At 40.8% G+C, this 25,518-nt stretch overlaps 1 non-coding gene across 2 annotated transcripts; it reads left to right on the top strand.

The window, feature by feature from the left end:
- Positions 1 to 24,103, top strand: LOC114321894 (uncharacterized). 2 transcript variants are annotated; one of them, XR_014363139.1, is made up of 6 exons: positions 1 to 80; positions 374 to 1,375; positions 22,020 to 22,143; positions 22,545 to 22,629; positions 22,738 to 22,870; positions 23,542 to 24,103. It is a non-coding gene; the product is annotated as an uncharacterized LOC114321894 (transcript). The 2 variants fall into 2 exon arrangements; XR_014363140.1 differs by lacking the exon at positions 23,542 to 24,103 and adding an exon at positions 23,337 to 23,525.
- The last annotated feature ends 1,415 nt before the right edge of the window (positions 24,104 to 25,518 follow it).

The following is a 25,518-nucleotide window of genomic DNA, read 5'->3' on the forward strand; positions in this document are numbered from 1 at the left end:
AAATTTTTCTCCCTTGCAGTTTCATTTCAACTCTATGATATCAAGCAGCAAGGATTCATAGAGAGACAGGAGCTTGTGAGGTATTTTGAATTGTGTAGTGTTTATAGCTCTTCAATGAAAATTTCTATTGATTTGGTTATGTAACATGTTATGGATTGCCAATCGTAGGTTTTTTTTTTTTTAAATTGTTTGTATTTAACTCCAGCCCCAACTCTTAACTTCTTATATTTCAATACCTCTTGCAATTCGAAGTTTATATAGCTGAAACCTATCTATACTTGGTGGCTCCTCATTATATTTAATTCAATATGGTTTTCAACAATTTGATTGTTGTCCATGGACCTAATCCAGACTTTGGCACTTCCTCCCTTAGGTTTTAATATGTCGAAATGAGGCTGAAAAATGCTTAATTGAAACGTCTATAAATTCATTGCGCATAAGCCTGAAGGTGAGACAAAGTAGTTTACATTTGGATACATTCTTGAGTTCTTTCCATTGGTTATGGATGAAATAGCACATGATGCACACTCACTATCTCACTTGTGTGTATAGAATCAGATTAGACGTACATACACACTCACTATCTCACTTGTAATATGATATCTTCGTCAAAATTTATGAATATATATATATATATATATATGATTGATTGTTCCTGTTTCTAACTGTCTGTTTGGATTGGGTGATTTGGTAAGAAATGATTAGAAATGAAGAAGAGTAAAAGAACTCTCTTATTTTTTGGATTATAAATTAGGTGAGATTTGGTGTGAAACAAGTTGATTGGGTATATGTTTTTTTTATAATTTGGAGATTTGTCCATTAAAATCTGATGTTTAATCTGATGATAGATGATGTATTAGTCTTAATTATTTAATAGATGATGTTTAAATTAGGTGAGATTTGGCCTTATTTTTTTTGGATTATAGATGATGTATTAGTCTTAATTGAATAAAATCTGATGTTTAAAATGTTTTGTATTGTTGTTTACCAAGGAATTAGATCCTGATTGTTTTGGTGGTGTAAATGAATTGAAATTGAAAAGGGGTTTCGATTATTACTGTTGAAAACGTTGACAAAAAGCATTACTGTTTATTCTGTTGATTGGAAATTTTGTTATGTTTTGTTTAATTATTTAATATGTGGTACAATGTATTGACTGGCAGTTACTTATCAAAAAAAAAAAAAAAAGACGGAGATAATCAGTATTATTTGATTACTCATTGACTTTTTGATTGCTTGGTTATGAATTATGATTAGAGGATGAAGCTGATTCATGATTTGAATTGAATGCTTATGTAGAATGAAACCTCAAAAGAGGTGAAGAATATAGTTTTTGTCCTTAATGCTGGTGAAGTGCCTTCTCAGGATGTTGTGGGTAAGTAAATGCAGAATGAAACTTACAGCTAAATTGGTGTGTATCTATTCTAATTTATATGCTTTCTCCTGTTACTATTTTTATTAAGTACACCACTGGTGATTTGCACATAAAACTTCATTAAACTATCTTGCAGAAAATTAAGGATCAGATGTAAACCGTCCGAAACTCTCTCTGTGGGCCCCCCTTTTCGGAGAGGGTGCGAATTGGGTTCTAGCTACTACAGTTCGTATTTCTGTCACAATTCTGAATCTCATCTCACAAAACGCAATGTAAGACTGATAAATCACCAAAGAGTCCAAATCCAGCAATTGGTTTTGAAAAATCAATTTTGAATCAAAAGCGCCAAATATGGACTGCTTTGCCAAATTTCAGAGTCGCCGCCTAAATATTTTATTTTGAAAAATTTAGGAAACCCTGACTCATGTCTAAGGCCACGTGTCCATCATCCCCAAAGTTGCCTCGGCTCAGGAACTTGGGTACGAGAGGGGAAGGTCCTGAAATGAGCACCCCTGCTCGTCCGATCAAAGGATCGGCCTCTACTAAACATGATATATTGTTTTGAAAACAAATGTGTTCTTATTCCGATTATTAGCTAACTTACTATGTGATGCACACAACACACAAGTATAGACTAAATCGCTCGATTTGGAACAAAACATCTCATGTTTGTTTTTCGAAAATGGTTTGAAGATGCTACTTGCAAGTAGGCTAAAACGCGGATTTTCCACCAAATAAGGTGGGCTTAAAACATGATGATTTTCCACTTCAAGTGGGCATAAAACTCACATTTTGATGAATTGTTCCAATTCAAGTAATAAAGCCATCATCCACAGGCATTCATGCAGTTAATAATTTAAGCACATAGCCTCATGGCAAGTATGCTAAACATGACAATCACTTACACTCATGCAAGGATGCTAAAGCGTAAACACTTACAGTGTACTCCGAGCCAAAACAGAAGTTAGTTAGAAATCATGCATGATCCTAACTATGTCAACAATGCCTAATGCAACACATGCAAAATGCAACTAAAATAGGCTCGGCTATCTAAAATGGCATATAAATACAACACTTGATAACATGCTTTGAAACACGTATTCAAGAAAGTGTATTGAAATACAATGCAGTTTGAATGATGCACTGAGCACGGTGTATGCAAGACGAATGAATGATGCACGTATGCAAGCATAAGGTATGCTAATTGAAATATGCCCTAATCTAACCACTGAAAGTGGGTAAATAAAAGGGAGAAAGACGTGGGGTTGGAAGACATTCACACACGCACGCACACTTATTACAACATTTGCCCTCTCGACGGAGGGTCTGAATAAATCAGAGCTAAGCTAAGCTACTTATTACAAATCAACTAATTAACTATGCTAAGCTAATTAATTACAAACCGAATTTAAACTAGCTATACCAAGCTAATTAGAATATTACAAAGATGAATTAAAATAGCTAAGCACATTAACTAATTAATTACAAAACCAGCAAATCAACTAGCTAAGTAAAGCGGTAAAATGGCCTCGAGGGCGAGGGAGAGATGCATGCTCGGTTCACTTCCGCTTGGAAATGCACTACCTTGCCATAAATTGCCTCTGTTTGCACTCGTGATGATCTCAGAGCATCAAACATACTTTCAGGTTGCATCTGCCCCAAAATAGAAGCATTCTAGAAAATTTTGCTTCAAGTGGCCGACCGGCCACCTTAACTGGTCAGTAGGTTACCTCAACTGGCCGGTCGGCCAGTGCAAGTGGTCGGTCGGCTAGTGTAAGTGGCCGGCCGGCCACCTCTCCTTCTAGAATTCTCGTTTTGCTGCAACAGAGAACAACAAAGGCACAACAATGCATTTGTAAGGAAATGTGTGTGCAAATACTCTCCTTATCATTTCTCAAGCTCAAAGGAGCGTGATACTCGGCTCTCAAGCCACCAATCATGCATCTCAATGCATGATGGCCGAAGAGTCAAGCTTGCAAAATGTTAGTGAATGCACAAACAACACATAAGAGCCTTCACCTCTATCATGCATGGTCAAGAGGGTCGGCGACCAAGAAATGTGACACGTTTCATCACTTGGAGTATGAAACGTCTCACATTTCTTGTGTTTGGATTAATGTCTGATCCAAACACAATGCAATGCAAACAACATGCTTATCTTTCAATGCTAAAGCGACATGCACAAGACTCAATCATGTAAGCAATGAATGCAAGACATGTTAAGGGACTAAAATGATGAAACTAGTGAAGGACACAACACTAAAGACATGCAATACAATGCTCCATGGACCAAACCAGCCCCAAACAGACCTCATGCATGCCAAAACAGTGGCCAAAATGCTCTAAAATGATAGCATGAAAGGCAAGAAAATGATGTTCATGCATTGGCTCACCAACAAGGCATGAGACACGACTCTTAAACACAATTAAAAAGTAATATACATGAGAGTATGACAAGGCTATATGCTCTGAAATTACATGTTAAATGATGCCATATCATACAAACGTCACAAATAATGCAAGCTAGAGGGCCTAGAGCACAAGGCTAGTAAAGAGCACTACACAACAAGCATGCAATACATAGCCTAAACAACCAAACCAGCTCTGGACAGAGCTCAATCATGCCAAAACAAAGGTTAAAACATGCTGAAAAGGGAGCCCAAAAGCTTAGACAAGCATGCATACGTATTGGCTCATAAACAAGGCATAACACACAACCCTCAAAAGCTATGAAGAAGTGAAGTATCTGAGAGTGTGACTACACTATATGCACTAAAATTACATGCTAAATGGTGCTATACCATGCAAACATCACATGCATAACATATTAAAGGCCTCAAAACTCAAAGCTAGTCAAGGCCCTTTACACTACAACCATGCAAGGCACGCCTCAAAGGGCCAAGACCACTCAAAACAGAGTTAGAGCATGGAAAAACATAAGTAAGAACATGCTGAGACAGAGCTAAAGCATGCTAGAACAATGGACTAACTCATGAAGCATACTATGCTAACAAGCAAGATTGCACTAGAGGTATAAGATGTGAGCAACCAATGATAAAACAAGCCAAAAACTGAGTTATGGTAGGTCTAAAAAGTCACCAAAATATGCTTGAAAAAAGCCACAAAGAGGTAGAAACACATACTCATTTGGTGGGCCATCAACACAAGCAACAAAGACAAGAGAAGAGGGGACCACCCCTTCCTATTTGGGACTTCAAAACCACCTTTCTGCCACTGAAATTCCTCTGGAATTCAATGGTTAAAGGGCCAAAATGAGGTGGTTCCAAAAGCTTTAAAGGATGGCCCAAAAGCTTAGCAAATAAGGCATACAAGGGGGTGAAACACCCCCAACTCCCACAGAGCCTCAAACAACCATTTTTAACACTAAAAAATAGAGTTTTTTTCAGTTGACAACTAGGCCAAAATAAGCATGCAAAGGTGGCCTAAACTAGTACAAAAACAAGCCTAAAAGGGGTATATGCTTACCCTTGAAGAACCACAGCAAGACAGCAACTTCTCTGAGCTAAAACCAGCTTTTTGAGTCCAAACAAGACCCTCAAGTGCCTCAGCAACAAGTTTGTGGTGTTTGACTAGGTGTTATAGTGCAAATATATGAAGAAAAACACACTCCTAAGGCTGAAAATAGCACAATATAGAGAGAGGGAGGGAGATTTTTAGCTCTGAAAAATCTGAACCCCTGAATAGGGGGAGGGAGCTCCCCTTATATAGAGCAATGCAAGCACAAGCTTGCTTGACAAGCTTAAAGCTTGTTTTCATCCCCTCCATACACGTGTATGAAGGATGAGTTCAGTGAGCCACAGCTGGCTCAAAAGATCTGAAAATATCTAAAAAGGAGAAAAAATGGCCACCGGCCAGTTAAGGCGGCCGGCCGGCCGGCCACCTCCCCTAACCAGCCGACCACTCAAAGTGTCCTACAAGGGAGAAAAGTGGCCGGCAAGTGCCACGAGTGGCCGACAGCCCTTCCCCTCCCTCAGGCAAGAGGCAACATGGTTTGGCCCAAAAACCAAGGCCAAAATACAAAGTGTTAAGAGGCTCAAAGACAAGGCACTTAGCCGAGAACTTCGGGCACTCGAAACAAGCACAAACATGCGCAATCATTGCGTGCACGAACGATGACGTTAGAGTCTTAAGGTCGGTCAAAAATGGGGTGTCTACAGTTGCCCCTCTTTGACAAAACTCGGAAGTCATGAAATGATGGGAGTGAATGTCAAAGCCCAGAAACGACCCATTTTTGACAAGACCGAAGACTTAGACAAACAAGCAAGGTAACAATACAGATGCGCCCGCAAGTAGGGGCAAAATGCAAACTTATGATTATGCAAAGGGAGTTGTAATGAAGCATTTACGCAAATGTTATGCAAAGTAAATACATCATTTGAAGCAAACCGATAAGGTATGGTAATCTCACACATGAGAAACACACACACACACAAACACACTGTGCGCGGGACTCACAAGTCAAACCACATTTCACGCAGAAATGATGTAAGAAAATTATGCAATCTTCACTGTGCCTCACGTAGGAAAGGCCAAAAGCAACCATTGGGCACACCCGAGGTCTCAGACAAGATTCCGACGCGTTGCACGCGAACGGAAAATGAGTGGTATAAGCATCGGAACACATTCTGAATGCTCCCAACCAAAGAGGAAAAAACATAGGGACACGTCCCAGTGTTTTGGAGTGGTATAAGCATTGGAACACGTTCTAAATGCTCTTAACCAAAGAGGGAGAAGCATAGGGACACGTCCTAGTGTTTCGGAGTGGTATAAGCATTGGAACACGTTCTAAATGCTTCCAACCAAAGAGAGAGAAACATAGGGATACGTCCCAGTGTTTCGGAGTGGTATAATCATTGGAACACGTTCCAAATTCTCTTAACCAAAGAGTGAGAAACATAGGGACACGTCTTAGTGTTTCGGAGTGGTATAAGCATTGGAACACGTTCCAAATGCTCTTAACCAAAGACAGCCTAACACACCACGCGCGTGAGGAGAAAGAACAATAATGCCTAGGGCACACAAGATTAAATGCGATATATACACAAAGTGAACATGTGCGATAGATGCACAAAGTGAACATATGTGATAGATACACAAAAAAGAACATGTGCGATAGATGCACAAAACATAATCAATCTTAAGCGGAACTTCTCTGAATGAACCGCACATCCAAAATCGCCTGGTTGTGCCAGCTTTAAATGAACCGTACATACAATATTGTGCATGAATGAGAAAGAAACTTGGTAGATACAATGCGATATAATGCATGATGTTTAAGGAATGCAATAAACAAACATAGCGGCGCTTTAGAAAGCACCTCATGGGGTAAGTGGCGATGAACCACTCTACTCTGACGGGGATCTCCCATTGTGTTCTTTGAACTCTTACCTTGCGTTCTTCGAACTCTTTCCTTCAACTCACAATAATAAAGGTTCTAAAATGCCGACAAGGATTCTTCACGTAGAACGCTTTGGATGCCACTTTTCTTCATGACCATATTCACAATTTTCCCTATTCTCCAATGGGGTGACAGACTAGGTTAGTTCAGTATCCAGAATTGAGGTGCATACACGCTATCTCAACCTATGGGGCTTCCATACAGATTTCAAGCCGAGGATACACCCCTGGGTATTTAAACCAGACGTTAGTCTCAGAAATCCCGAACCCTTATGTTCTAGGCATCAGCCATTCGAACTCTAGTTTCCACCGTCGCAGTTGGTCTCCTAGGAACTCATTGCAAACACAGCCAAGATGCCTTTGGCAAGAAATGGTACTCAGGAAGAGCACTTCTAATCGCCATTCTAGCTTGAAGCAAACTTGATCTTGAGCTTGAGGTAGAGACACACTCATACTTCGGAGCATTGACAAGGCCTGAAAAGGTACATACGGAATGTAATGACGGAACTTATTGAAGTTGAAACAAACTCAGATGCCCGACATTTTTCCTCTTTTCTTTTGCTTTGCAGTCTGGAACCCATATAGCTTCAAATAGTTTACTGTTTTCATATGACCTGGGTTGAACCCTGCAGTTTTATAAAAGAACAAATCCTGTTTTGCACAAATATGGAGAACGACACAGCACTCTGAGCACAAAACGATTCATTTTTGAAATTGAGAATGAGCATGAGTTCTCAATCGGGTATCGAGCCTACGACCAACCACAGTTAAAATGACTCAACAATAAACACATCTATTGACACTTGAAATGACTCAAGACAAGAATCGAGACAAGTAAAAACACAAACACAACACTCTGTTACGAAGGCAAGAGACCTCTTGGTTCACGAGGAGCCTATTTCTCCGGGTATTGTTTTCCACCCTTTCTCATTTGTGATTCTCACATCACTCTGGCGCTCAATCTCTTTTTCTCTGAAAAGCCCTTTCATCGCATTTCTCTCAGCGCACATCTCTCTATTCTTCAGTTTCTCTCTCTTTTTTTTTTTATCCCTCCCCTGGGTGGTTGGTGGATAAACAAGAAGTTGCGGGCTCTTGCCCCTAGTATTCTACTATATTCTCATTCTTCCGCTCACAACAGTGAGCTTCTCCCACAGAGGGGTTGTGATGCGGTTGGACGTGCAACAGATCTGCAACTGACATCGATTGACGATGCCCTTAGCCAGTTTGGATGTGATTAGACCTATGCAGATGAGTGAGTGGAATATCCTGCTCCATTTCAGCTCATGGTTCGCACTTAGCTTGATACCTCACTGCTTGGAGGATGTGAAAGCTTGCTGCCCTTTTGCTGTTAGTTTCAGTTGTGCCCTTTTCTGGCAAGCAAGGTGCCCTTTCCGGCAAATATGGTGCCCTTTTTGGCAAGCATGTTGACAAGGGAGAAAAGACAAAAACCTGACTCGACTGTGTCCCTAGTTTATCATTTTGACCATTTTTTGTTTTTGAGCTTCCGTTAAAACAATTTTGACCAATATGAGAGTTAGATTCACATACTTATTCGATTTTCTGATTTGAAATCATGGAAGTCAGATTGTGAGCACTGAAAATTTTCTTTTTTTGAGTCCAAGAAATGGTCTAGTTTTGGAAAAATGGAATAATTTTTTAGAAGATTAGTCAGCTTCATTAAAAATTCTTAACAACTGTTTTTGTAAATGGTCACTGCTCGACCAACATGGAATTAACTCTTGAGATGCACAACCTCAGATCCAAAAGCAATGGAAAATTACCCCTTGTCTAAATGGCACTGCACGACAATGAAAAGTTGACCCTTGTCTGAATGACACCACAGCGCACTGTAATCAGTCCTCGAAGTGACAATCACTATTGAACTCTCGGATACGGAGAAGACAAAGATGATCAGAACCATTACATGGACACAGTCGATTTGGAAGTGTTTATGGCTGGACTTCGGAATGAAGTTGCCACGTATCCCAAAGATAGGAATCAAGCCTGACGTAGTTCCGGGTTAAGGTACACTCGGGTATTAACCTCTCCTTTTATGCTCTAACTTTTGCCAAAGCTGCCCTTTCGGGGTTTCAACCTTGCGAGCTCTGTTTTTCTTTTCTTTTCATTTCTTTTGTTCTTGTGCTTTTTCTTGTTTTTTTTTTCTTCTTTCATTTTCTTCTTTTCTTTTCTTTTCATCATTTTTTCTTGTTTTTTGTTCTTCTTTTCTTTTTTTTCTTGCTCTAACTTTTGCCTGGGTCGCCCTTCCGGGTTTTCGGCCCAGCGAGCCTCTCAAGGATAAAAAAAAAGTGTAACTTTGTCCATGTTGATCGTAGGATCTCGAAGCCATCTGAATCCAGGAGAATGGCTGCCGTTTGCTGATGATGCAGGAGTCCATCCAACCGGGTCTGAATTGCCCCTAGTGTTGCGGATAGGAACTCAGTTGTCCTTATACTTTCTTCTTTTCTTCGTTATGGGATTGGGTTTTCTTGCCAGTCTTCATTGGTTCGTAGAATGACCCATCTTTTGAATCTTTGAGCACATCTGACATTTTTGCCCCTAGTTCAAGGGCTACTTCTGATCGAGCTTCGCAAGCTTCTTTTGATAACATCTGATTCTTGATCTGCCTTTCTTGCCCCTAGTTCGAGGGCTGCTTCGAATCTGGGTTGACGGGCCTCCTTTTGATGTCATACGACCTTATTGCCCCTAGTTTATGGGCTGCTTCAAATTTAGCCATACAAACCTCATATTGTGGTTGACCATTGAACATTCTGAATTAAGATTCAAGGTTTGAAAGCAAAAGGGGTCGAGTCTTGAGGCTGAGAGCGATCCTGTGCTGCACAATCTCAAAATCAATTCCACGCATGTCTTTGCAGAACCACACAAAACATTTTTTGAAATCTTTTAAGAAAAGCGACTAATCGCTCACGTTGAAGACAATGTAGAACCAATATGGATCAAGTCAAGATCCTTCTCAGTACTCATATTAACAAACACGATCTCATTCATTAAGGGATTAACATGCCTCTCTTTCTCTCAATTGATCAAAAATTTCAAATCCCGAGGAATTCCTCCCTCTTTGTTTTCATCAAAGTGTTAAAAAAAAAAATTTGAAAAAACTTAGGTCAATACAATGATTTCAAGGCACAGAAAAGTAAGTGAAAAGCACTGCCGTTTCATTCAAATCTTCTGGCACAACTAGCTCCAAGGCACAAACAGACTCAAAAAAAGAGTGTAAAAGACAAATACAAAACAAGCAAGTGATGTCCGAGGCAACACCACTGAAATCATTCGGCTCTGACACAGCAGGACTGACTTGATTCAACAAGACAGACTCGACTGACTCAGCACAAAAAGACTGACTCAATACAACAAAACTGACCCAATGCCCAAATCAGAAAGTAGAATAAACAACATTTGCACATTGCTCAAAACAGTGCGTGCCATCCCCATGTCTGGAGTAAACTGAGCGCCATCCGCAGATGGTTCATCCTCCGATGACATGATCACATTATCCCCCAAGTTCACTGATCCAATGCTAATAGACTTTGCAGGACCTGGTGCGACGATGACCTCGTTGTCAATTAGACCTTGTATTTCGTGGCGAAGACGAAAACACATGTCAATGTCATGGCCGGCTTGTTGATGGAAGGCACAGTACTTGGCCGGATCATGGGAGGGAAAAAGTTTATTTGGTAATGGCCGCGGCTCCAAGGGCTTCAGATGCCCTTTTCTGATCAGGACCCTCAGGGCCATTGACAAAGACATGTACAGTGGAGTGAACACCCTCTGGCCCCGAGGTGGGTATTTGGCAGGTTATGAGCTGGTTGTGTTGGATGTACCAGCGAAAGGGTCGGCAGGTGTTGACTGGGTTTGTCGATCTCTTCCGAGTGTAGGATTGGAGCTGAAAGGGGTGTTTCTGGTATGACAGCCCTTTTCCCGGCTCGCCCCTTGATTCGAAGTGCCCCTAACTTGAGCGACAAAAGTGTCCTCTACAGTTTTTGCAACAACCGCAAGCACTTGCTATTTGTTCAGTCCTTCAGCCTTCAAAGCCTCAACAGCCCACAGAAGATGTTCATGGGGACCAATGCCTGCCTTTACCTTGTTCTTACCACTTGCCACCACCTTGTCAAAGGATCAGGTCGCTATATCAGAGCGGAGCCTAGTTGTTGTCAACATGCCACCACCCAGATCTAAGATGACTTTAGGTTGGCCCTTTTCAGTTGTGGTTTGCCCCAAGATTGAGAAGCCTTTTGGATTGAAACTTCTGGCCTATGATGTGGTCGATGATGGAGCCAAAATCCCAAAGGCTAAACCTGTCACAGTTCTTTGCAAATCTTCAATCATGCCTCCCAGCTCAGAAGTAGTGGGTTTATTGGTTCGAGATGATTGGGGTTCAGGTGTACCCATCATGCATAAGTCCATGCTGACTGGAATGAACACCTCAGGCTTGGGTAAATGGGCTGGGGTGCTGTATATACTGGGGTCAAGTGGGTTGGCCATTGTTTGGATGAAGTTTACCTGCCTAGGTAGAGGGTTTTGATTGACATTTGGTTTTTCTGGAGGTGCTATTACCTTGTTGTCAATGAGATCGTGAATCTCATGACGTAGTCTGATGTAAAAGTCGGTATCATGATCGTGCTGCTGATGGAAGGCACAATACTTAGCCGGGTCATGCTTTGGAAGGAGAAGATCGGGTAGAGGCCGTTGTTCTAACGGTTTCAGATGTCCTTTCCTGAGTAGGACTCCTAGAACTTTAGACAAAGGCATATAAAGTGGGGTAAAAACCCTCTTTCATCGGGGTAGATAGTTCGAAGTTTGAGGGTTTGGATTGGACGTACCAACAAAGGGGGTGGCTGTTTTCGGAGTGGTGGCGACCATTCCAACTTCAGAAGATCTTGTAGCTGCATCACCATTGGTGGTCGTATTCGAACTGCGTATATAACCCTTCTTGGATGACTCCCTTTCGTGGTCAATCAGACCTTGTTTCATAGTATCTTCTATCTATACCCCAATCTCATGGAGGTTAGCAAAGGTGGGGAGGGGTAAGACAATCATCCTCTGCATCAACTTCGGTTGCAGATTCCGTTCGACCATCCTTATCTGGTCTTTCTCAGCTGGCCTGGTGGTCATCATAGAAGCCTTGGCTCTCCAACGGGTTACGAAGTCAGAGAAGCCCTCCTTGGGCTTTTGTCTAGTTGCCTCGAGATCACGAGTTGTGACATCGATCTGTATGTTGTAGGAATATTGGGCGACGAAAGCCTCGGCCATCTCTTCCCAACTCCTCTTTGCTGAATCCTCCAACTTAGCATACTAGATGGCTGCAACATTCGACAGGGTCCGACCAAAGAGAGATAGCTTTGTAATCTGGAGAGGCCCATTGGCTATAAGATATCAGAGAACAACCGCAGATGTACCATAGGATCTCCAGAACCATCAAAACGGTCTATATGTGGCATCTTGAACCGGTCTGGCAATGTCACTGCCGAATCCGTGTAACCATCCTCTATGTTTGGAATGGAGTTAACGCCTTGAGCCCTCTTGAACAGCTTTTCAAGCTTGCTCACTTTTAATGCAGTTGGATTTACTTCGACCTCGAAACGGGCCTGAATTGGGTAGGCCTGTGCTTTGGAAGTTTGAGGTGGAGTGGGATCCACTGGGACATCTGTATTCTCCTGGGCATTGGCAGTAGGGCCAGGAGCCCTTGGTGCAGGAGTTTCTACTGGAGGTGGGTGGGACGCATAAGCTGTTCCCTGTTGTGTTTGTTGCTGCTGCTGTTGAAGCCTGGTAATGAGTTCGGCCTGCTGGGCCACGACCTCGGTCTGGCGGGCAGTAACCTCCGCTTAGCGGGCAGCATCCCGCTGCATGGCCTCCATAGTCTGTTGGAGCTGACACATCATGTCTTCCATACTCATACTGACTAAAGGGGGCTGATCTATCGGATCTGGTGAGTTTTCTCTTTCTGAGGTAGAAATAGGAAACTGAGCCCAACTGTGCACAGGTGATACAGATAGTGACCGCTGAATTGAAGACTGTTGAACTGGTGATCTGTGCCTGACTAGCCTTTCTTTGCCTTACCACTGGCGAAGGAAACACTGGTTTCCCTGTTGCACTGAATCTCTAACCTGACAAAGTCTATCAACACAAGTCCGGTGTACTCGGGGGATATTGGAGCCTTTTGAAGCTATGGTTCCAAGACTACCTTGAAAAAGAAGAAAACAGACAGCATCTCAGCTTGATTTCACCAGAACAAATATGAGCATAGCTGAATAACTGCACTCTCTACTGAATTCTGCCCAAAATTTTGCCTCAAATCTGATACCCTCAAGCTGATACCCAAACTTGCAACTGATACATTCATTCCCTCTAAGGACACACCCTAACAGCACATATCAAGCAAGTGAGAGCTAAAACACCCCTATGGTGAGGTAGAGTTTCCCTGTCTTATTTTTTCAGGAGCTAGGGTTTCACTACGCACGTAGCATTTTCAAACAACCTACATTCGGGTAAGCAACCTGCCCTAGTTTGGAATGGTCTCTATGGCTTCCGAGATGCAACTAGGTCGAATGGTCAAGAAGGGTGCCTTGGCAAAACCGAGGTTTATGTTTCCATCATGGCAGAGCCCGTAACCGGTCAGCCTTATAGCACACTTTTCCAAGCAAGCCTCTAGCAAACCGTTCAGGAATAGCAGATGGCAACACTGTGACTTAGCCGTACCTATGCAAATGCAATGCAAAGAATCACATAAATGTAGAAAAAACAACATATCATGAGTTTCGAGTCAAGTTCTCTAAATCCCCAGCAGAGTCGCCAGAAATTGTAGACCGCTCGAAACTCTCTCCGCGGGCACCCCCTTTCGGAGAGGGCGCGAATTGGGTTCAAGCCACTACAGTTCAGACTCCTGTCATAGTTCTGAATCTAATCTCACAAAACGCAATGTAAGACTGATAAATCACCAAAGAGTCCAAATCCAGCAATTGGTTTTGAAAAATCAATTTTGAATCAAAAGCGCCAAACATGGACTGATTTGCCAGATTTTAGAGTCACTGCCTAAATATTTTATTTTGAAAAATTTAGGAAACCTTGACTCATGCCTAAGGCCACGTGTCCGTCATCACCAAAGTTGCCTCGGCTCGGGAACTTGGGTATGAGAGGGGAAGGTCCTGAAATGAGCACCTCCGCCCGCCCGATCAAAGGATCGACCTCTATTAAACATGATATGTTGTTTTGAAAACACAGGTGTTCTTATTCCGATTATTAGCTAACTTACTATGTGATGCACACAGCACACACGTATAGACTAAATCGCTCGATTTGGAACAAAACATCTCATGTTTGTTTTTCGAAAATGGTTTGAAGATGCTACTCGCAAGTAGGCTAAAACGCGGATTTTCCACCAAACAAGGTGGGCTTAAAACATGATGATTTTCCACTTCAAGTGGGCTTAAAACTCACATTTTGATGAATTGTTCCAATTCAAGTAATGAAGCCTTCATCCACAGGCATTCATGCAGTTAATAATTTAAGAACATAGCCTCATGGCAAGTATGCTAAACATGACAATCACTTACACTCATGCAAGGATGCTAAAGCGTAAACACTTACAGTGTACTCCGAGCCAAAACAGAAGCTAGTTAGAAATCATGCATGATCCTAACTATGTCAACAATGCCTAATGCAACACAAGCAAAATGCAACTAAAATAGGCTTGGCTATCTAAAATGGCATATGAATGCAACACTTGATAACATACTTTGAAACACGTATTCAAGAAAGTGTATTGAAATACAATGCAGTTTGAATGATGCGCCAAGCACGGTGCATGCAAGACGAATGAATGATGCACGCATGCAAGCATAAGGTATGCTAATTGAAATATGCCCTAATCTAACCACTGAAAGCGGGTAAATAAAAGGGAGAAAGGCGTGGGGTTGGAAGACATTCACACACGCACGCACACCTATTACAACATTTGCCCTTCGACGGAGGGTCCGAATAAATAAAAGCTAAGCTAAGCTACTTATTACAAATCAACTAATTAATTATGCTAAGCTAATTAATTACAAACTGAATTGAAACTAGCTATACCAAGCTAATTAGAATATTACAAAGACGAATTAAACTAGCTAAGCACATTAAATAATTAATTACAAAACCGGCAAATCAACTAGCTAAGTAAAGCGGTAAAATGGCCTCGAGGGCGAGGGAGAGATGCATGCTCGGTTCGCTTCCGCTGGGAAATGCACTGCCATGCCACGAATTGCCTCTAATTGCACTCGTAGTGATCTCAAAGCATCAAACACACTTTCAGGTTGCATCTGACCCAAAATAGAAGCATTCTAGAAAATTTTGCTTCAGGTGGCCAACCGGTTAGTAGGATACCTCAACTGGCCGGCTAGCTAGTGCAAATGTTCGGTCGGCTAGTGTAAGTGGCCGGCCGGCCACCTCTCATTCCAGAATTCTCGTTTTGCTACAACAGAGAACAACAAAGGCACAACAATGCATTTGCAAGGAAATGTGTGTGCAACTACTCTCCTTATCATTTCTCAAGCTCAAAGGAGCGTAGTACTCGGCTCTCAAGCCACCAATCACACATCTCAATGCATGATGGCCGACGAGTCAAGCTTGCAAAATGTTAGTGAATGCACAAACAACACATAAGAGCCTCCACCTCTATCATGCATGGTCAAGAGGGTCGGCGACCAAGAAATGTGACACATTTCATCACTTGGAGTATGAAACGTCTCACATTTCGTGTGTTTGGATTAACGTCTGATCCAAACACAATGCAATGCAAACAACATGCTTATCTTTCAATGCTAAAGCGGCATGCACAAGACTCAATCATGTAAGCAATGAATGCAATATATGTTAAGGGACTAAAATGATGAAACTAGTGAAGAACACAACACTAGAGACATGCAATACAATGCTCCATGGACCAAACCAGCCCCAAACAGACCTCATGCAAGCCAAAACAGTGGCCAAAATGCTCTAAAATGATAGCATGAAAGGCAAGAAAATGATGCTCATGCATTGGCTCACCAACAAGGCATGAGACACCACTCTTAAACACAATTAAAGAGTAATATGCATGAGAGTATGACAAGACTATATGCTCTGAAATTACATGTTAAATGATGCCATATCATACAAATGTCACAAATAATGCAAGCTAGAGGGCCTAGAGCACAAGGCTAGTAAAGAGCACTACACAACAAGCATGCAATACATAGCCTAAACAACCAAACCAACTCTAGACAGAGCTCAATCATGCCAAAACAAAGGTTAAAACATGCTGAAAAGGGAGCCCAAAAGCTTAGACAAGCATGCATACGTATTGGCTCATAAACAAGGCATAACACACAACCCTCAAAAGCTATGAAGAAGTGAAGTATCTGAGAGTGTGACTACACTATATGCACTAAAATTACATGCTAAATGGTGCTATACCATGCGAACATCACATGCATAACATATTAAAGGCCTCAAAACTCAAAGCTAGTCAAGGCCCTTTACCCTACAACCATGCAAGGCAAGCCTCAAAGGGCCAAGACCACTCAAAACAGAGTTAGAGCATGGCAAAACATGAGTAAGAACATGCTGAGACAGAGCTAAAGCATGCTAGAACAATGGACTAACTCATGAAGCATACTATGTTAACAAGCAAGATTGCACTAGAGGTATAAGATGTGAGCAACCTATGATCAAACAAGCCAAAAACAGAGTTATGGAAGGTCTAAAAAGTCACAAAAATATGCTTGAACAAAGCCACAAAGAAGTAGAAACACATGCTCATTTGATGGGCCATCAACACAAGCAAGCAAGACAAGAGAAGAGGGGACCACCCCATCCTATTTGGGACTTCAAAACCACCTTTCTACCGCTGAAATTCCTCTGGAATTCAGTGGTTTAAGGGCCAAAATGAGGTGGTTCCAAAAGCTTTAAAGGATGGCCCAAAAGCTTAGCAAATAAGGCATACAAGTGGGTGAAACACCCCCAACTCCCACAGAGCCTCAAACAACCATTTTTAACACTCAAAAATAGAGTTTTTTTCAGTTGACAACTAGGCCAAAATAAGCATGCAAAGGTGGCCTAAACTAGTACAAAAACAAGCCTAAAAGGGGTATATGCTTACCCTTGAAGAACCACAGCAAGACAGCAACTTCTCTGAGCTAAAACCAGTTTTTTAAGTCCAAACAAGACCCTCAAGTGCCTCAGCAACAAGGTTGTGGTGTTTGAGTAGGTGTTGTAGTGCAAATATATGAAGAAAAACACACTCTTAAGGCTCAAAATAGCACAATATGGAGAGAGAGTGAGAATTCTAGAGAGAGGGAGATTTTTAGCTCTGAAAAATCTGAACCCCTGAATAGGGGGAGGGAGCTCTCCTTATATAGAGCAATGCAAGCACAAGCTTGTTTCCATCCCCTCCATATGGAGGATGAGTTCAGTGAGCCACAGCTGGCTCAAAAGATCTGAAAATATCTAAAAAGGAGAAAAAATGGCCGTTGGCCAATTAAGGTGGCCGGCCGGCCACCTCCCCTAGACCACTCCAAGTGGCCTATAAGGGAGAAAAGTGGCCGGCAAATGCCACGAGTGGCTGGCAGCCCTTTCCCTCTCTCAAGCAAGAAGCAATAAGGTTTGGCCCAAAAACCAAGGCCAAAACACAAAGTGTTAAGAAACTCAAAGACAAGGCACTCAGCCGAGAACTTCGGGCGCTCGAAACAAGCACAAACATGCGCAATCATCGCGTGCACGAACGATGACGTCAGAGTCTTAAGGTCGGTCAAAAATGGGGTGTCTACATCATAGTTTTAAGAATGTTTCTGTCACATGCTGTGTTGGTCTCAGAATATGGGAAATCTCACATAGAAGCAGCGTAGACGCGCCCCGAGGGCCTCAATGCTTCTACAGTTCGGACTCATATGTCACGGTTCTGAATCTAATCCCGCAAAGTGCAATGCGAGACCGATAAATCACCAAAGAGTCCAAATCCGGCAAATCATTTTAGAAAATTGATTTTTGAGAAAGAAATGCCAAACATGGACTGTTTTGCCAAATACAGAGTCGCCACCTAAATATTTTATTTTGGGAGAATTTAGGAAACCCTAACTCGTTGCCTAAGGCCACGTGTCCGTCATCACCAAAGTTGCCTCGGCTCGGGAACTTGGGTACGATTGGGGAAGGTCATCCATGAGCACCCCCGCTCGCCCGATCAAAGATCGGCCTGTACTAAACATGATATTTTATTTTTGAAAACACATGCATTCTTATTCTGATTTTTAGCTAGAATTACTATGTGATGCGCACAACACACTAGTATAGATTAGATCGCCTAATTTGGAACAAAGCATCGCATATCTGTTTGTTTGGAAATGGTTTGAAATTTGCTACTCGCAAGTAGGCTAAAATGCGGATTTCAATGAATCGTTCCAATTCAAGTAATCCAACCTTCACCCACAGGCATTCAGGCAGTTATATCACATAAGCAATTAGCCTCATGGTAAGCATGCTGCCATGTTAACATTTGCACACATGCAAGATGCTAAAGCATAAATACTTACAGTATATTCTGAGCCAAAATAAGAAACCAGTTAGAAATCATGCATGATCCTAGTTCATGTTAAAATGGCTAATGTATCGTATTCAAAGTGCAACTAGAATAGGCTCGGCTAATCTAAGATGGCATATGAGATGCAACAGTTGATACACGTATTTAACTTGGAATTGAAATACAATGCAGTTAGTATGATCCGCCGAGCCCGGTGCATGCAATACAGATGAATGGATGCAAACATGCATAGCATAAGGATGCTAAATGAAATATACCCTAAAACTAACTATGGTAAGCGGTTAAGTAAAAAGGAGAAAGAAATGGAGGTTGGAAGACATGCATCACACACATGCACGCTTATTACACAATTGTGCCCTCTCGACGGAGGGACTGAAAGAATAATACAAATTACATAATTAACTAACTAACAAGCTAATTAATTATTACACAACACTTAACTAATTTAAGCAAATCAATTAAGCTATGAAAACAGTAAAAACATCCTCGGGAAGAGGGATGCATGCGTGCTCGGACGGCTTTGCTCGGAAATCCATCGCCATGTCATATGTTGCCTCTGTTTACACTGCTCTGTACCTCTGAAAACTGTGCCAACTTCTGAACCACCTTGGGACTTTTTGAGAGTCCATCGGCCAAGAGATAGGGCCATCGGCCATGGCAAATTGGTCATCGACCAAATGTAAGTCTCTCGGCCAACAATGTTTAGCCGACCGGCGCTGAAGATGGCCGACCGGCCATATCTTCCTGCAGAATGCTGTGTTGTTGCAGCAGAGGACAAACAGAGCATGACAATACATTTACAAGACAATGTTTGCACGACCACCCTCCCTATCATGTTATGAACTCAAGGGAGTATAGTCCTCAACCCTCGGGCCACCAATCACGTATTTCAATGCATGATGACCAAAGGAGCCAAGTGTGCAATTCAATATGGGATGAAATGCACAAAAACATATAAGGGGGCCCAACCTCTATCATGGTTGATCAAGAGGCAAGGGATGCAACCATGCAAGCAAAACTAATGCAACATGAGCATGTTAAGGACAATGCCACACAAGGCTAATGGTAATAAGCATGCCAAATGCAATGCAACCTAGGCAAGCATGCAAACATGCAAGGCTTGTGACAACATTCAAGGAGAGGCAAGCATGTAACAACATGTGGGGCAAGCATGCAATAACATGCAAGGGACAATGCATGCAAATATGCAAAGCAACTTAACAAAAGGCATGCCAAATGCGATATAACTCAAACATGCGACAACATGCAATAGGCCAAGTATGCAACAACATGCAAGGCAAGCATGCAACAACATGCAACGGATAGACTTAAACCAAAATGGACAGCTCTCAAATAGGCCCAAATCAGTGGCCAAAATGCAATGGAAATGAGGACAAAAACACATACAAATATGTATGCTTATTGGCCTAACACTTGAGCATAGTAGAGCAACTCTTACGCACACTTAAAAGAGGATAAACATGGACATGTGACAAACATGTTGAGCTCTGAAATCATGCAAAGGATGATGCCAAATCAACCAAAATACACAAGCAAAGCATGCAAGAAAACTTAAAGCTTGAAACTAGTGAAGGGCCTCGAACCATGGCTACATGATGCAAGCCCCAAAGGGCCAGGGGGACCTAAAATAGTTCCAAGGCAGGTCTAAACAAGACCAAAAGCAAACTCGAAACTAGCCAACACAAGCTAGAACACAACGCCAAAACATGAGGCATGCAAGGCTACCAAAGAGGGTGTTACACTACACCTATCAAAACCAAACATGGCATGATTTAAGCAATGAAAAACAAAGTTATGGCATGTCAAAGTAAGCCCAAAAACTCACTTAGATGGCATCCCAAAGACCTAAGCATGGTGGCATACGCAATGACACATTTATGAGGCATAAAACACAAACCCTTTAAAGCATTAAAGGAGTGACAAATGCAAGTACATGAGCATAATATATGGACTGAAATGATATTACAAGTGATGCCAAACCACTGAAATGATCCGAATAGAGCATGTTAGTGACTCAAACACCCAAAGCTAACAAGCTAGATTGCATGGTATCTATACAAAACAATGTAAGCATGACCAAAACAATGAAAAACAGAGCTCAAGCATGTTAAAACAAGGCTAGAAGCTTCATGGAGTTAAGCCAAAACATGCAAGCATAGTGGTCTAAATGCTAGATACATATTAAGGCAAATGAGGGGATTGCAAGGCAAGTATATGGTGCATGCAAGAGACCACTAAACCAACTTTAAAAAGAGGTAAATCATGGCAAAACAACACCAAATACTTGCTGAAATGAAGCTAAAACAAGCTAGGCATACAAGCCACCAACATAAGCCACTTATGCTAGTATTCAAGACAATAAGGAGAGGAGATGACCCTCTCCTATTTAGGACACCAAAACCACCTCTCCACTGCTGAAAATCCTCTGGATTTCAGTGGTAGAGAGGCCATGCAAAGCTCAAAGCAAGGGCCAAAAGGGATGGCCTAAAACAAGGCCTAACAAGGCCTTGGAGGGGGTAAACAACCCCGAACCTCAAAATGGCCTTAAACAAAGTTCAAAAGCAAGTAAAAAAAGAACTTTTATCGATTAATAGCTAAGCCTAAAACAATAAGAAAGAAGGCCTAAAAGCCTAAGTAAGAAAAGGGTATCTAAAGCAAGAATGCTCACCCTTGAAGAACACCTTCAAGAACACAACACCAGCACCTTTCTTTGATCAAAACCACTCCAAGAAACCTAACAACAACTCCTTAGAACCTCAGCAACCAAGGATGGTGTAATGCTAGGTGTTTGTGTGCAATAGTGTGAACAAAAAAACACTTTAGGTCACAAATACACACACAAATGACAGAGATAGGGAGATATAGAGATAGAGATATATCATTTCTTCTAACCCTATTTTCAAAACCTCTAGAAAGAGAGAGAAGGCTCTCCTTTTATAGAAATCCAATTTTGCAAAGCTTCTTGGAGAAGCTAAGCGAGGCTCAAATCCCTCCATACACGTGTACGGAGGGAGGAAATTGTGCGTGCTAGCTGTGCCAGCTGGCACAAAATATCTGCATAAAGTAGATGAACAGGGTTCGGCCAGCAAAAATGGCCGATCGGCCAACACACTTGGCTGATGGCAAGAAAATAGGGCCGGTGGCCTCAAGCCTTGGCTGGTGGGTTGAGTGCATGGCAAAAAAGCCGCTTTCTTCCCTTAGAAGCAAAAACACAAGTGTTTGGTTCACAACCAAGCACAAAACAGACAAGTTGAGAGATCTTGAGGCAAGGCGCGTAGCCGAGACCTCCGAGAACTCAAAATGAACACGAGCATGGATGATCATCGAGTGTTCAAACGATGACGTCCCAGTCTTGAGGACGGTCAAAAATGGGGTGTCTACAAGCAGCAATCCTATTTTATATTTTATCCTTTGGCTATCATTTCGAACTAGGATTGTTTAGAGGCTAAAATTAGGATTTCGGAGAACTTTTTATTTTTGCTTCCGTAGTTTCTATCCTATTAATTTTCGTAGGCAAGAATACATTGATTGGTATTTAAATACAAATTCAAAGTATTTGATGTTGTTTTTTGGTTCTTTAAATTATTGATGTTTTGATGGGGTTTTTTTTTTTTTTTTCCCCGTCCCTTCTCACAGAGGTGGTTGTGAGCCCTCCGTATGTGTTCTTACCATTGGTAAAAGATTTGTTGAGGCCTGATTTTCACATTGCTGCTCAAAATTGTTGGGTCAAAAAGGGAGGTGCTTTCGCTGGTGAGGTTAGGTATGGTTCATCATGCTCCTAATAATCTGTATTGCATTGGCAAGAGTTGAATTAATTAAAGGCATTCAGTTGCTCCTTTAGAATTGTCATTTGGAAAGTTGTAGGAGGTTTCTTGTGTTATGGCTCAAGGATAAGTAATCAACACGTATTATTTGAGTATCATGTCCCAATTTGAAAGATGAGGTATTTCCTCATGCACCACTAGTCCCACCATGATCCTTCTTTCGAGAAATGGTTTCATATATTTCTAATTTTAATTTTATGAATTTACTTCAGCATCCCATTTCCTAGTTTAGTCTTCTTTAGAGTTATTATAACTTTTTCTATAGCTATCCATTTTCACAATGTTCTTCAAATTTCTTCAATGCAAAAAATTTAAATTGATTCTTTTGAATGTGCAGTGTAGAGATGCTCGTCAATATGGGCATTCCTTGGGTCATTCTTGGTCATTCTGAGAGGAGGGCTCTGTTAAATGAATCAAATAAGGTAACCCTTGTTTCATTCATGGTGCAACGATTATTCGTTTATGATGATGCCAATTGTGTTGTTGATTATTATTTCACATGTTCATAATTTGGGACATTTTCATTTCAGTTTGTTGGAGATAAGGTTGCATATGCTCTTTCTCAAGGTTTGAAGGTAATTGCTTGTATTGGAGAGACTCTTGAGCAGCGAGAATCATGATCTACCATGGATGTTGTTACTGCACAAACTAAGGCAATTTCAGGTACTTATTTCAATGTTGTTTATAAAAACCTGTGCAGCATACTTTAAAACACTTTTGTGTATTGTCTACTTGTGGATATCAGTTGCCTCCATTATTTTCTTGTGAAATAAGCTTATGAATGCACACTACCACTATTTTTGCTCGAACCTGTAGCCTTGCATACGTGGGTTAATGTTCCTCTTTATTTCTGATGATAATACTTTCATAACTTGATTTGCCACAAGGTTCCTAGAATCTGAGTAAGTGGGTTTCTGGTTTTCTAAATGGAGCTGACCTGAATGTTAAGTTATTTTACTTCTCTCTGATGTAGAGTAGAACTATAGGGGATTCACTCTAAAATTTCTAGAACACCTTGTTTACCTTATGGTTGAATCATCTGAGAAAAATGAAACGAACTAGGGTTTAGGGTTTATATTCAGCTGAGAATTGGCCTCCTGCTAATGCACGATAAAACCTATCTCTGCAGTAGACTGGCCTTCCGTCAGCAGCTGCTGCTAGATCATCATCAGACTTCACCTCCACCGGCAATCTCAGCAGCTCATCTTTTCTATATATTTACATAGACATAGCAATGGAAAAATAAAAGTAACATCAGTATATCTAAGCTATAGATTTGAAACTAAATCTATTTAAATACCTTATATTGTTTTTTTTTTTGTTGATCTTTGAAGCTGAAACATTGAATGAAATCCTTTACTGGGTTAGCAAAGATAAATAACACTGCTAAAACTAGTTCATTGCCAAGAAGATGCCAAGTATGTCAATTGCTTTCCTGTCTTCATTAGCTCATTGCCGAGAAGATGCCAGAGTTGCTAGATTTTGATAAGGATCTCGTTCATTTGGAAGCAGCCTCTAAGGTTTGCATTTTTCTTAATGTAATATGTGAATGAGGTGTCTCTAGTTGATTTGTACAATTTATTGCTTGTTCCATCTGCATATCAAATGGCCAGATCCAATTGAAGTCTTTAGCTAAAGAAATCCAAGCTGTGAGTGAAGGTCTTGAAAAGATTGAGCAGGAACTCGCTGCTTCAGAGAATGATGGTGCCATCTCTGCAAGCTTCCAAAAGGTAGGGGACATACTTGGGACACTAGGTTACTTCTTCTTCTTTTTTTCTTTTTTTTCGCAAATTTACGTTGGATCTTCATAGATGTGCATAATTCTAGTTTCATGACAAAACTGGTGTATGTTTGTTGACAGTGATGCTGAGATATAAAATAAAGGGGATTTGTCAATATTGAAATTTTAATCTTAGTGGAAAATTCAGCAGTAAATTTGGTTTGATTTTTCTTTTGTTAAAATCTGCAAGTTCTTGCTTAGTTAAGTATACTGACACATTTATCTTGCAGGGGAAGCGCAGTATTTTAGAGATGTATCTGTATGTAGGTTAGATTAGATGATGGAAGTGAAAATGCTAACATATTTTTCATTGCATGAGTCTAGCTAACTTGGTTAAGAGCCAAATTTAATTAAAATATTTCTAACAGTGTTACCAAAAAATGCTAATGCCTTAGAGATTTAGGGCTTTAAGTTTATAAGCTAATACTTGGTTTGTTCACAAGTTGCCGCACTTTATAAGCTGTTGTTTTTGTTTGGATGTGCATACGGCTAGACAAGGTTATGTTCTTGTGCGTGTGTATATATATATTAAAAATAACTTTCTACGGCATGCAAAATTATGCCGTGAAAAGTGTAATAATTTATGGCATGTAAGAAAATGTCATAAAAGATTATATACGGCATACAAAGTATGTCATAAATATATTAAAAATGACCTTCTACAGCATACAAAATTATGTCATGAAAAGTGATGATTTATGACATGCAAGAAAATTCCGTAAAATACTATATACGGCATACAAAGTATGCCATAAATATATTAAAATTAACCTTCTACAGCATGCAAAATTATGCCACAGAAAGTATGATGATTTATGGCATGACAAAAATGTCATAAAAAGTTATATGCGACATACAAAGTATGTCATTAATGTTTAATTTATTACTTTTTACAACTTTACCTGCATGCCGTAAATGATGCTCAACTTTCCACGGCATGTCATATAACGACATTTGTGTGCATGTCGTGAAAGAGTTTTTACGGCATGCATCGCAAGCCGTAAAAATTCAATTTTGTTGTAGTGTATATCCATTGTAAATTTGTGTGTGTGAGTGTGTGTGTGTGTTTTTTTTAAGAACATATAATTGTTATTATTCATTTTAAATCTGCAGATCTTGTGCTTTTTGTTATTGTGATTCTTCATTTTGCTTTGAATTTCTAGATGTTGAGTGGGGTAAATTGCATATTAGCAATTACAATTATTTTGTTTCCTTTCCTTATTCTGGATCTGCAGTGGGGTAAATTTGTTTCAAAATAACATGAGTCTACTGCCTCAAAGAAATGAGTGAATTGCCCAGTGAATTGTTACTGTTTGTTTGTCTAGGTTCCATTTTAAGTTTAGAGAAAATAATATTTTCTTATTCTCATCACTGCAGAAATCTAAGTTCCATGTAATATAATCTTGTCCTTGTTCAAAATGTTGGAAAGTTTGATGCATGAACAGTCTGTGAACCTTATCAATTGTTATAGTAATTCTAGCACCACTTTGCCCCTACTTCCATGCATTAGATGTTTTAGTTGTTTTGGTTC

Source organism: Camellia sinensis, chromosome 3, assembly GCF_055761805.1.
Source record: "Camellia sinensis isolate YWXY chromosome 3, ASM5576180v1, whole genome shotgun sequence".
Taxonomy (NCBI): Eukaryota; Viridiplantae; Streptophyta; class Magnoliopsida; order Ericales; family Theaceae; genus Camellia; species Camellia sinensis.